At 49.1% G+C, this 13,736-nt stretch overlaps 1 protein-coding gene across 1 annotated transcript in view; it reads left to right on the forward strand.

The window, feature by feature from the left end:
- Positions 1-13,736, forward strand: part of GIPC3 (GIPC PDZ domain containing family member 3) — a 496,711-nt gene that overhangs the window by 296,213 nt on the left and 186,762 nt on the right. The window lies entirely within an intron of this gene.

A 13,736-nucleotide genomic window follows, 5' to 3' on the forward strand; every position in this document is an offset into this window, starting at 1 on the left:
TTAACTACCTCCCCTTAACAATATATTATTGTACTCCAGGGCACTTCCTCATTCAATCCTATTTTTATTTTCATTTTACCATTATATTGCGGGGCAACCCAAAGTTGAATGAACCTCTCCTCTGTCTGGGTGCCGGGGCCTAAAAATATCTGACAGTGGCCTGTTCCAGTGGTGGGTGACATGAAGCCTGATTCTCTGCTATGACATGAAGACTGATTCTCTGCTGACATGAAGCCTGAATCTCTGTTATGGGACCTCTCTCCTCTGCCTGGGTGCCTGGGCCTAAATATGTGACAGTGGCCTGTTCCAGTGGTGGGTGACATGAAACCTGATTCTCTGCTATGACATGAAGACTGATTCTCTGCTGACATGAAGCCAGATTCTCTGTTACGGGAACTCTCTCCTCTGCCTGGGTGCCTTGGCCTAAATATGTGACAGTGGCCTGTTCCAGTGGTGGGTGACGTGAAGCCTGATTCTCTGCTATGACATGAAGACTGATTCTCTGCTGACATGAAGCCAGATTCTCTGTTACGGGACCTCTCTCCTCTGCCTGGGTGCCTGGGCCTAAATATGTGACAGTGGCCTGTTCCAGTGGTGGGTGACGTGAAGCCTGATTCTCTGCTATGACATGAAGACTGATTCTCTGCTGACATGAAGCCTGAATCTCTGTTATGGGACCTCTCTCCTCTGCCTGGGTGCCTGGGCCTAAATATGTGACAGTGGCCTGTTCCAGTGGTGGGTGACATGAAGCCTGATTCTCTGCTATGACATGAAGATTGATTCTCTGCTGACATGAAGCCAGATTCTCTGTTACGGGACCTCTCTCCTCTGCCTGGGCCTAAATATGTGACAGTGGCCTGTTCCAGTGGTGGGTGACGTGAAGCCTGATTCTCTGCTGACATGAAGCCTGAATCTCTGTTATGGGACCTCTCTCCTCTGCCTGGGTGCCTGGGCCTAAATATGTGACAGTGGCCTGTTCCAGTGGTGGGTGACGTGAAGCCTGATTCTCTGCTATGACATGAAGACTGATTCTCTGCTGACAATAAGCCAGATTCTCTGTTACGGGACCTGTCTCCTCTGCCTGGGTGCCTGGGCCTAAATATCTGACAATGGACTGTTCCAGTGTTGGGTGACGTAAAGCATGATTCTCTGCTATGACATGCAGACTGATTCTCTGCTGACATGAAGCCAGATTCTCTGTTACGGGACCTCTCTCCTCTGCCTGGGTGCCTGGGCCTAAATATGTGACAGTGGCCTGTTCCAGTGGTGGGTGACGTGAAGCCTGATTCTCTGCTATGACATGAAGACTGATTCTCTGCTGACATGAAGCCTGAATCTCTGTTACGGGACCTCTCTCCTCTGCCTGGGTGCCGGGGCCTAAAAATATCTGACAGTGGCCTGTTCCAGTGGTGGGTGACATGAAGCCTGATTCTCTGCTATGACATGAAGACTGATTCTCTGCTGACATGAAGCCAGATTCTCTGTTACGGGACCTCTCTCCTCTGCCTGGGTGCCTGGGCCTAAATATCTGACAATGGACTGTTCCAGTGTTGGGTGACGTAAAGCATGATTCTCTGCTATGACATGCAGACTGATTCTCTGCTGACATGAAGCCAGATTCTCTGTTATGGGACCTCTCTCCTCTGCCTGGGTGCCTGGGTCTAAATATCTGACAATGGACTGTTCCAGTGTTGTGTGACGTAAAGCATGATTCTCTGTTATGACATGCAGACTGATTCTCTGCTGACATGAAGCCAGATTCTCTGTTACGGGACCTCTCTCCTCTGCCTGGGTGCCTGGGCCTAAATATCTGACAATGGACTGTTCCAGTGTTGGGTGACGTAAAGCCTGATTCTCTGCTATGACATGCAGACTGATTCTCTGCTGACATGAAGCCAGATTCTCTGTTACGGGACCTCTCTCCTCTTCCTGGGTGCCTGGGCCTAAATATCTGACAATGGACTGTTCCAGTGTTGTGTGACGTAAAGCATGATTCTCTGCTAGGACATGCAGACTGATTCTCTGCTGACATGAAGCCAGATTCTCTGTTACGGGACCTCTCTCCTCTGCCTGGGTGCCTGGGCCTAAATATCTGACAATGGACTGGTCCAGTGTTGGGTGACGTAAAGCCTGATTCTCTGCTATGACATGCAGACTGATTCTCTGCTGACATGAAGCCAGATTCTCTGTTACGGGACCTCTCTCCTCTGCCTGGGTGCCTGGGCCTAAATATCTGACAATGGACTGTTCCAGTGTTGCGTGACGTAAAGCATGATTCTCTGCTATGACATGCAGACTGATTCTCTGCTGACATGAAGCCAGATTCTCTGTTATGGGACCTCTCTCCTCTGCCTGGGTGCCTGGGCCTAAATATGTGACAGTGGCCTGTTCCAGTGGTGGGTGACGTGAAGCCTGATTCTCTGCTATGACATGAAGACTGATTCTCTGCTGACATGAAGCCAGATTCTCTGTTACGGGAACTCTCTCCTCTGCCTGGGTGCCTGGGCCTAAATATGTGACAGTGGCCTGTTCCAGTGGTGGGTGACGTAAAGCCTGATTCTCTGCTATGACATGAAGACTGATTCTCTGCTGACATGAAGCCAGATTCTCTGTTACGGGACCTCTCTCCTCTGCCTGGGTGCCTGGGCCTAAATATGTGACAGTGGCCTGTTCCAGTGGTGGGTGACGTGAAGCCTGATTCTCTGCTATGACATGAAGACTGATTCTCTGCTGACATGAAGCCTGAATCTCTGTTATGGGACCTCTCTCCTCTGCCTGGGTGCCTGGGCCTAAATATGTGACAGTGGCCTGTTCCAGTGGTGGGTGACGTGAAGCCTGATTCTCTGTTATGGCATGAAGACTGATTCTCTGCTGACATGAAGCCAGATTCTCTGTTACGGGAACTCTCTCCTCTGCCTGGGTGCCTGGGCCTAAATATGTGACAGTGGCCTGTTCCAGTGGTGGGTGACGTGAAGCCTGATTCTCTGCTATGACATGAAGACTGATTCTCTGTTGACATGAAGCCAGATTCTCTGTTACGGGACCTCTCTCCTCTGCCTGGGTGCCTGGGCCTAAATATGTGACAGTGGCCTGTTCCAGTGGTGGGTGACGTGAAGCCTGATTCTCTGCTATGACATGAAGACTGATTCTCTGCTGACATGAAGCCTGAATCTCTGTTATGGGACCTCTCTCCTCTGCCTGGGTGCCTGGGCCTAAATATGTGACAGTGGCCTGTTCCAGTGGTGGGTGACGTGAATCCTGATTCTCTGCTATGACATGAAGATTGATTCTCTGCTGACATGAAGCCAGATTCTCTGTTACGGGACCTCTCTCCTCTGCCTGGGCCTAAATATGTGACAGTGGCCTGTTCCAGTGGTGGGTGACGTGAAGCCTGATTCTCTGCTGACATGAAGCCTGAATCTCTGTTATGGGACCTCTCTCCTCTGCCTGGGTGCCTGGGCCTAAATATGTGACAGTGGCCTGTTCCAGTGGTGGGTGACGTGAAGCCTGATTCTCTGCTATGACATGAAGACTGATTCTCTGCTGACAAGAAGCCAGATTCTCTGTTACGGGACCTCTCTCCTCTGCCTGGGTGCCTGGGCCTAAATATCTGACAATGGACTGTTCCAGTGTTGGGTGACGTAAAGCATGATTCTCTGCTATGACATGCAGACTGATTCTCTGCTGACATGAAGCCAGATTCTCTGTTACGGGACCTCTCTCCTCTGCCTGGGTGCCTGGGCCTAAATATGTGACAGTGGCCTGTTCCAGTGGTGGGTGACGTGAAGCCTGATTCTCTGCTATGACATGAAGACTGATTCTCTGCTGACATGAAGCCTGAATCTCTGTTACGGGACCTCTCTCCTCTGCCTGGGTGCCGGGGCCTAAAAATATCTGACAGTGGCCTGTTCCAGTGGTGGGTGACGTGAAGCCTGATTCTCTGCTATGACATGAAGACTGATTCTCTGCTGACATGAAGCCAGATTCTCTGTTACGGGACCTCTCTCCTCTGCCTGGGTGCCTGGGCCTAAATATCTGACAATGGACTGTTCCAGTGTTGGGTGACGTAAAGCATGATTCTCTGCTATGACATGCAGACTGATTCTCTGCTGACATGAAGCCAGATTCTCTGTTACGGGACCTCTCTCCTCTGCCTGGGTGCCTGGGCCTAAATATCTGACAATGGACTGTTCCAGTGTTGTGTGACGTAAAGCATGATTCTCTGTTATGACATGCAGACTGATTCTCTGCTGACATGAAGCCAGATTCTCTGTTACGGGACCTCTCTCCTCTGCCTGGGTGCCTGGGCCTAAATATCTGACAATGGACTGTTCCAGTGTTGGGTGACGTAAAGCCTGATTCTCTGCTATGACATGCAGACTGATTCTCTGCTGACATGAAGCCAGATTCTCTGTTACGGGACCTCTCTCCTCTGCCTGGGTGCCTGGGCCTAAATATCTGACAATGGACTGTTCCAGTGTTGCGTGACGTAAAGCATGATTCTCTGCTAGGACATGCAGACTGATTCTCTGCTGACATGAAGCCAGATTCTCTGTTACGGGACCTGTCTCCTCTGCCTGGGTGCCTGGGCCTAAATATCTGACAATGGACTGTTCCAGTGTTGGGTGACGTAAAGCATGATTCTCTGCTATGACATGCAGACTGATTCTCTGCTGACATGAAGCCAGATTCTCTGTTACGGGACCTCTCTCCTCTGCCTGGGTGCCTGGGCCTAAATATCTGACAATGGACTGTTCCAGTGTTGTGTGACGTAAAGCATGATTCTCTGCTAGGACATGCAGACTGATTCTCTGCTGACATGAAGCCAGATTCTCTGTTACGGGACCTCTCTCCTCTGCCTGGGTGCCTGGGCCTAAATATCTGACAATGGACTGGTCCAGTGTTGGGTGACGTAAAGCCTGATTCTCTGCTATGACATGCAGACTGATTCTCTGCTGACATGAAGCCAGATTCTCTGTTACGGGACCTCTCTCCTCTGCCTGGGTGCCTGGGCCTAAATATCTGACAATGGACTGTTCCAGTGTTGCGTGACGTACAGCCTGATTCTCTGCTATCACATGCAGACTGATTCTCTGCTGACATGAAGCCAGATTCTCTGTTACGGGACCTCTCTCCTCTGCCTGGGTGCCGGGGCCTAAATATATGACAATGGACTGTTACAGTGGTGGGTGACGTGAAGCCAGATTCTCTGCTATGGCATGAAGAGACTGATTCTCTGCTGACGTGAAGCCAGATTCTCTGCTATGGGACCTCTCTCCAATTGATATTGGTTAATTTTTATTTATTTTATTTTTATTTTAATTCATTTCCCTATCCACATTTGTTTGCAGGGGATTTACCTACATGTTGCTGCCTATTGCAGCCCTCTAGCTCTTTCCTGGGCTGTTTTACAGCCTTTTTAGTGCCGAAAAGTTCGGGTCCCCATTGACTTCAATCCCGAACCCGAACATTTCCGGGAAGTTCGGCCGAACTTCTCGAACCCGAACATCCAGGTGTTCGCTCAACTCTACTAAAGGGTTAAAAAAGTTTGTAAAATCAGTTTTGAATACCTTGAGGGGTGTAGTTTCTTAGATGGGGTCACTTTTATGCAGTTTCTACTCTAGGGGTGCATCAGGGGGGGCTTCAAATGGGACATGGTGTCAAAAAACCAGTCCAGCAAAATCTGGCTTCCAAAAACCATACTGCGCACCTTTCCCTTTACGCCCTACTGTGTGCCCGTACAGTAGTTTACGGCCACATATGGGGTGTTTCTGTAAACGGCAGAGTCAGGGCAATAAAGATAGTCTTGTTTGGCTGTTAACCCTTGCTTTGTTAGTGGAAAAAATGGGTTAAAATTGAAAATTAGGCAAAAAAATGAAATTCTCAAATTTCATCCCCATTTGCCAATAACTCTTGTGCAACACCTAAAGGGTTAACAAAGTTTGTAAAATCAGTTTTGAATACCTTGAGGGGTGTAGTTTATAGAATGGGGTCATTTTTGGGCGGTTTCTATTATGTAAGCCTTGCAAAGTGACTTCAGACCTGTAGTGGTCCCTAAAAATTGGGTTTTTGTACATTTCTGAAAAATTTCAAGATTTGCTTCTAAATTTCTAAGCCTTGTAACATCCCCAAAAAATAAAATATCATTTCCAAAATGCTACAAACATGAAGTAGACATATGGGGAATGTAAAGTCCTCACAATTTTTGGGGGTTTTACTATGTATTACAGAAGTAGAGAAACTGAACTTTGAAATTTGCAAATTTTTCCAAATTTTTGGTAAATATGGTTTTTTTTATGAAAAAAAAAGTTACTTTTTTGACCCAATTTTAGGCAGTGTCATGAAGTACAATATGTGACGAAAAAACATTCTCAGAACGGCCTGGGTAAGTCAAAGCGTTTTAAAGTTATCAGCACTTAAAGTGACACTGGTCAGATTTGCAAAAAATGGCCAAGTCCTTAAGGTGAAATAGGGCTGAGTCCTTAAGGGGTTAAGGACAGTTACGTTGTCCTTGTAATGAGGATCCAGTAGCTTGGCCACCCAGTAATCAGCACAAGTTAGAATGTGGGCAACTCGGCGGTCGTTGCAGATACACTGCTGCATGTAATCGCTCATGTGTGCCAGGCTGCCCAGAGGCAACGAAAAGCTGTCCTCTGTGGGAGGTGTATCGTCTGTGTCCTCTGTATTCCCCAGCCACGCAACAGTGATGGCCATGAGCTGGTCTGAGTGCCACCCTGCTGTGAAGACGGTTCCTCCTCCATCTACTCCTCCCCTCATCCTCTACCTCGTCATCCTCCAGAACTGTGCCTAGCTGGACAATTGTGTACTTGGCGTTTGTGGGTGCAGGAACCACCTCTGAGTCACTTGTGAATGACTGGCCGCAAAGCCTATGAAATGATCCCTCTTCCTCTCCTCGTGTGCCACATCCTCTTCATCATCGTCAGCAGCGTTTTTTCAAGGAGGCATAGAAGTGGGATAGTAACGCTGAGAACAACGTTATCGGCATTGGCCATGTTGGTGGAGTACTCAAAACAGCGCAACAAGGAACCCAGGTCTCGCATTGAGGTCCAGTCATTGGTGGTGAAGTGGTGCTGTTCCGCAGAGTGACTACCCGTGCGTGCTGCAGCTGAAACTCCTCTATCGCCTGCTGCTGCTCACACAGTCTGGCCAGCATGTGCAAGGTAGAGTTCCACCTTGTGGGCACGAAGTATATGAGGCGGTGAGCGGGAAGGCCAAAGTTGCGCTGCAGCGCTGACAGGCGAGCAGCAGCAGAGTGAGAACGCCGTAAGCGCGCACAGACGGCCACACTTTCTGCAGCAGCTCTGACATATCGGGGTAAGTTTTAAGGAATCTCTGCACCATCAAATTCAGCACATGCGCCAGGCAAAGGATGTGCGTAAAACCGGCTAGTCCCAGAGCTGCTACGAGATTTTGCCCATTATCACACACCACCAGGCTTGAGGCTCACTGACACCAACCACTCATCGGTCTGTTGTTCCATGCCCGTCCACAGCTCCTGCGCAGTGTGGGGTTTGTTCCCTAAACAGATACATTTTAAAACTGCCTGTTGTCGTTTACCCTGGGCAATGCTGAAGTTGGTGGTGAAGGTGTTACGCTGACCGGATGAGGAGGCGGTAGAGGATGAGGAAGCTGAGTAGGAGGAGGAAGCAACAGGAGGCAAACTAAAGTGCCCGGGAATCCTCGGTGGTGGAAGGACATGCGGCAAACTGCCATCCACCTCAGGCCCAGCTGCCACTGCATTTACCCAGTGTGCTGTTATGGAGATATAACGTCCTGACCGTGCTTACTGGTCCACGTATCCATAGTCAGGTAGACGTTGCCACAGATGGCATTGCGCAGTGCACACTGATTTTTCCCCCCACTTGGTTGTGCAGGGAAGGGATGGCTCGCCTGGAAAAGTAGTGGCGCCTGGACACGACGTACTGTGGGACAGCCACTGCCATAAGGCTTTTAAAACTCTCCGTCTCCACAAGACGGAATGACAGCATTTCAAGGGCCAGTAATTTTGAAATGCTGGCATTCAGGCCAGTGATCTCGGGTGGGTAGGAGGTTACTTCCTCTTCTGCTCCAGTGTTTGGCAGATAGAGAGCTGAACGCTTCCATGGGACATTGTGGAGATGCTTGGTGACCCAGGTGGTGGTGTTGCTGGCAGATCCTCTGTTTGAGGGATGGCAGGTGGCACTGTCACTCCAGAGGTGGATGAAGAGGCCGAGACTGCAGCAGAAGAGGAACAGGAGGAGTATCACGGTCGGCGTGGCTATCACATACGTGACACAGAGGGAGGGAACGAGGAAGGCCCTGCCCAAGTGAGAGGGAAGATGGTGACCCCTGACTCACCTGGCGGCTGGCACCTGGCTGCCCTGACGTCCCTAGACGGGTTCCTCACCCGTACGCGATCACGTGCCTAAAGCCCTGGCTTTCCCTGAGCTGAGCCCTAGGTAGTGAACAGGGCGATGGGAACACTAGTCCGCACCACTAACTCTAAGGGAAAACACCAAGGGGAGGACAGACAACACAGACTCAACATATATTCCCAGGTGGGAGACAACAGGAGACAACAATAAGCCAAACAGGGATCCGGAGGGTAGCACACAGGAACAACAACCAGGATAACCACTCCAGTGGGGTCAGTATAGATGTCCAGGCAGGAAGCTCTTGATACCCTCGTGACAGTACCCCCCCTTTCACGAGGGCCTCTGGACACTCAGGACCAGGTCTCTCCGGATGAGAGGCATGGAAAGTCTGAATTAACCTGTTGGCGTTTACCTCTGACGCTGGAACCCACATTCTTTCCTCGGGACCGTAACCCCTCCAATGCACAAGGTACTGAAGAGAGCGGCGGACCCGACGAGAATCAACAATTCTGGCTATTTGAAACTCCAGATTACCATCCACAATAACAGGAGGAGGTGGCAGCGGCGATGGTTCTAGAGGTGGAACATACTTCTTGAGTAACAATTTATGGAAGACGTTATGGATCTTAAAAGTCAGAGGTAGCTCCAGGCGAAAAGCCACAGGGTTAATGACGGCTACTATTTTATAGGGACCAATGAACCTAGGACCAGTTTCCAAGAAGGAACCTTCAACTTAATATTCCTAGTAGACAACCACACATAGGCATTCACTCCTAGGTCCGGACCTGGCGACCGTTTCTTATCGGCCATGCATTTATATTTACCACTCATCTTTTTCAAGTTAACTTGCACCTTCTGCCATACGATGAAAGAGATGAAGAAAACCTTTCCTTTCGGGAACCCAGAAGACCCCCCTCTTTGAAAGTACAAAATTGGGGATGAAAACCGTATGCATCAAGGAATGGTGACTTGCCAGTGGACTCCTGAATGATTATTTATGGCAAACTCAGCTAACGGTAAATATGATGACCACAACTCTTGGTTTTCAGACACAAAACACCTTAAATATGTTTCTAGGTTTGGTTGGTACGCTCAGTCTGTCCATTCGACTGAGGATGGAAAGCTGAGGAAAAGGACAAGTGAACCCCCAGACGGGAACAAAAAGCTTTCCAAAACTTAGAAATAAACTGGGTTCCCCGATCCGAAACCACATCGGAAGGGACCCGTGAAGCTTCACGATTTCACTGATAAACACCTGAGCGAGAGTTTTAGCATTAGGAAGTGGGGTAGCGCAATAAAGTGTACCATTTTGCTAAACCTGTCTACTACTACCAAGGTAACTGTTTTACCCGCCGACAACGGTAAGTCAGTGATGAAATCCATTGACAGATGTGTCCATGGCCTATTGGGGATGAAAAGTGGCAATAAAGACCCTGCTGGACGTGTATGAGAGACTTTCGCGCGTGCACAAGTAGACACAAAATCCATTACATCCTGACGCAACCTTGGCCACCAAAAACGACGAGATAAAAGCTCCAAGGTTGCTTTACTACCCGGGTGTCCAGCAAGTGCCGAATTATGATGTTCTTTTAATAATTCAAGACGCAGGTTTAACGGTACAAACAATTTCTCTGAGGGGCAAGAGGCCGGGGCGTCCCCTGAGCCTCTTAACACCTTTCCCTCTAGAAACAGAGTGTACAGCAGAGACAACCACTCCTCTTTGTAAAATAGGTACCGGATCACAAACATTACCCCCTCCAGGGAAACTACGAGATAATGCGTCTGCCTTGGTATTTTTTGCCCAGGACGATAGGTGATTACAAAGTTAAATCTGGTAAAGAATAGCGACCACCTAGCTTGTCTAGGGGTGAGACGTTTAGCCGATTCTAGGTACAGAAGGTTCTTGTGATCCGTAATCACCGTGACGGGGTGGATTGCTCCCTCTAAGAAGTGACGCCACTCTTCAAGCGCCAGTTTAATCGCAACAGTTCCCTATTTCCAATATCATAATTCTTCTCCGCAGAAGATAATTTTTTGGAAAAGAAAGCGCAAGGACGCCATTTGCCAGGAGACGGACCCTGAGACAATACAGCTCCCACTCCTACCTCTGACGCATCTACCTCGACAATAAAAGGCTGGGAGACATCAGGTTGAATTAGAACAGGTGCGAGGTAAACCTCTCCTTTAGAGAGGAAATGCATCTTTAGCGGCGTCAGACCATTTGGAAAAATCCGCCCCTTCCTAGTCATGTCGGTAAGGGGTTTAACGGTCACTGAATAATTTTTAATGAACTTTCTATAGAAATTAGCGAAACCCAAAAAACCGTTGTAGGGCTTTAAGGTTCTCAGGAAGATCCCAATCTAAAATTGCCTGGACCTTCCCAGGATCCATGCGGAAACCTGAAGCAGATAATAGATATCCCAGGAACTGTAATTCCTGAACAGCGAAGACACATTTTTCAATTTTCGCATATAATTTATTCGTCCGTAGGACCTGCAGTACTTGCCTGACATGCACCTCATGTGTTTTCAGATCAGCCGATAAATTAAGATATCATCTAGGTATATGACTACAAACCTGCCGATGAGATGACTAAAAATATCATTAACGAAATGTTGGAAGACAGCAGGGGCATTGGTCAGACCGAAAGGCAAACTAGATTTTCATAATGCCCTCAGGGGTGTTAAAAGCTGTCTTCCACTCATCCCCGTCCCTGATACGAATCAGATTGTAGGCCCCCTAAGATCAAGTTTGGAGAACCACTTAGCACCCGCAATCTGATTAAAAAGGTCAGGAATGAGAGGAAGAGGGTATGGGTCACGGATGGTTATCTGGTTTAACTCACGGAAATCTAAGCAAGGACGCAGGCCCCCATCTTTTTTTTAACAAAGAAAAACCCTGCAGCCACGGGTGAAGAAGAGGGTCTGATGTGTCCCTTAGCCAGACTCTCGGAGATATAATCTTTCATGGCTTGTCTCTCGGGACCCGAAAGATTATACAACCTGGACTTGGGTAATTTTGCCCGGGAATCAGGTTAAACCGGGCAATCATAAGGACGATGAGGTGGTAGTTTCTGACAACCCTTTTCAGAAAAAACGTCCTCAAAGTCCGAAATAAATGTAGGTAGGGAAGCTATGGAGGCGATTAAGCAATTGTTATTTAAGCAATTCTCTCTGCAATGCTCACTCCACTCCAATATCTCCCTACCTACAATCCACCACTGGATTGTGCGCTACCAACCAGGGAAGACCCAATACCACCGGAGAGGGAAGGCCCTCCAGAACGTAACATGAAAGACACTCATTATGGTGGTCCCCTACCCGAAGGTGTAATTACGAACAATGTGGGTGAGGTTTCTCTGAGACAGAGGAGCAGAATCTATAGCGAATACGGGAATAGGTCTCTGCAGCGTACAGAGAGACAAACCCATAGTGCGGGCAAAAATGGGCATCAATCAAGTTTACCCCTGCTCCACTGTCTAGAAAAACAGAAATAGACTCCGTCTTAACACCAAAAACAATGACCGCTGGTAACACAAATTGAGATGTTCGTATGGAGGAAACGTATACCCCCGGCTGACATCCTCCGCACAGCCCGGGTTAGTAGTTTTCCGACGGTCTTTTGTTTTTGAGAAAGGAGGGACAGACATTAATGAAATGACCCCTCCCCCCACAGAAAAAAACAAGCCCCCCCCCTACGGCGAACCTCGGGAGGACGGGCCTGACGAGAAGTTCCGCCTAGCTGCATAGGCTCATCTAAGTCAGTACAGGCTGACTGTTGCTTGGGAGAGGTAACCAATTGCTCTGGAATTTTCGATCTCTCCTAAGATGTCTATCTATCTGTAGAGAGGGACATAAACAGCATCAAGGGAAAGGGGGTCTCATACAGCGCCAGTGCATCCTTAACCTTTCAGATAACCCAGAGCAGAACTGACTCCTGAAGCCGGGTCGTTCCACTGAGTATCCGTAGCCCACCTACGGAACTCTGAGCAATATTCCTCTGCTGACCGATCTCCCTGTAGGAGTCTCCGTAACTTCGACTCAGCCAGGCGACTCGGTCAGGGTCATCATATATGAGACCAAAGCCCCAAAAATCCCTCCACTGACCGAAGAGCCTGAGAACCAGGGGTAACGAGAACGCCCAGGATGCGGATCCCCTGAAGCAGGGAAATGACAATCCCTACCCGCTGTTCTTCATGACCTGAGGAGTAAGGGCGCAACTTGAAATATAATTTGCAGGCCTCACGGAACGTCGCAAATTTGTCCCTTCCCCCAGAAAATCTGTCGGGAAGAGCAACCTTGGGTTCAGTGACAACCTGGTTACCCATAGCAACCGCTGGGGGTGCGGTCTGCTGCATTTGCTGCTGTTGTTGGAGAACAGACGCCTTCAATCCTGCCACCTCCAAGACAGGCTTTGAAGCTGTTCTGCCAAGGAATCAATAGGATCCATATTGGATTCTAAGTAGAGAGAGAAAAAAAAAAAAAAAAACAACAAACAAAAAATTTAATTTTTTTTTTTCTCAAAAAGTAAGGGCCAGTTATAATATCACGGTCGGCGTGGCTATCACATACGTGCACAGAGGGAGGGAACGAGGAAGGCCCTGCCTAAGTGAGAGGGAAGAATGGTGACCCCTGACTCACCTGGCGGCTGGCACCTGGCTGCCCTGACGACCCTAGACGGGTTCCTCACCCGTACGCCGATCACGTGCCTAAAGCCCTGGCTTTCCCTGAGCTGAGCCCTAGGTAGTGAACAGGGCGATTGGGAACACTAGTCCGCACCACTAACTCTAAGGGAAAAACACCAAGGGGAGGACAGACAACACAGACTCAACATATATTCCCAGGTGGGAGACAACAGGAGACAACAATAAGCCAAACAGGGATCCGGAGGGTAGCACACAGGAACAACAAACCAGGATTAACCACTCCAGTGGGTCAGTATAGATGTCCAGGCAGGAAGCTCTTGATACCCTCGTGACAAGGACCAGAGTTTTTAAGATGCCTACTCCACTGCAAGCTCGTGCTTTGCACTTAGATGCCTGGCCATGCAGGTTGTGCTCAGGATGAGAACGTTTATACCTCGCTTCAGGCTCTGATTGCACAGCGTGCAAACCACTTGTGTCTTGTCGTCAGCACATTGTCTGAAGAACTGCCATGCCAGGGAACTCCTTGGAGCTGGCTTTGGTGTGCTCGGTCCCTTGCTTGCGTTGGGAAGTAGCAGGCGTACTGTCTAGGGGACGGCCGCTCCGCTTTTGCACCCTGCACCCTCTTCTGCTATGCTGGTGGCTCTGTGCGACCCCCGCCTCTTCCTCCGAACTACACAGGTCACTCGCATGACCTTGATTCCATGTGGGGTCGAGGA

This window comes from Bufo bufo, chromosome 2 (genome assembly GCF_905171765.1).
Source record: "Bufo bufo chromosome 2, aBufBuf1.1, whole genome shotgun sequence".
Taxonomy (NCBI): Eukaryota; Metazoa; Chordata; class Amphibia; order Anura; family Bufonidae; genus Bufo; species Bufo bufo.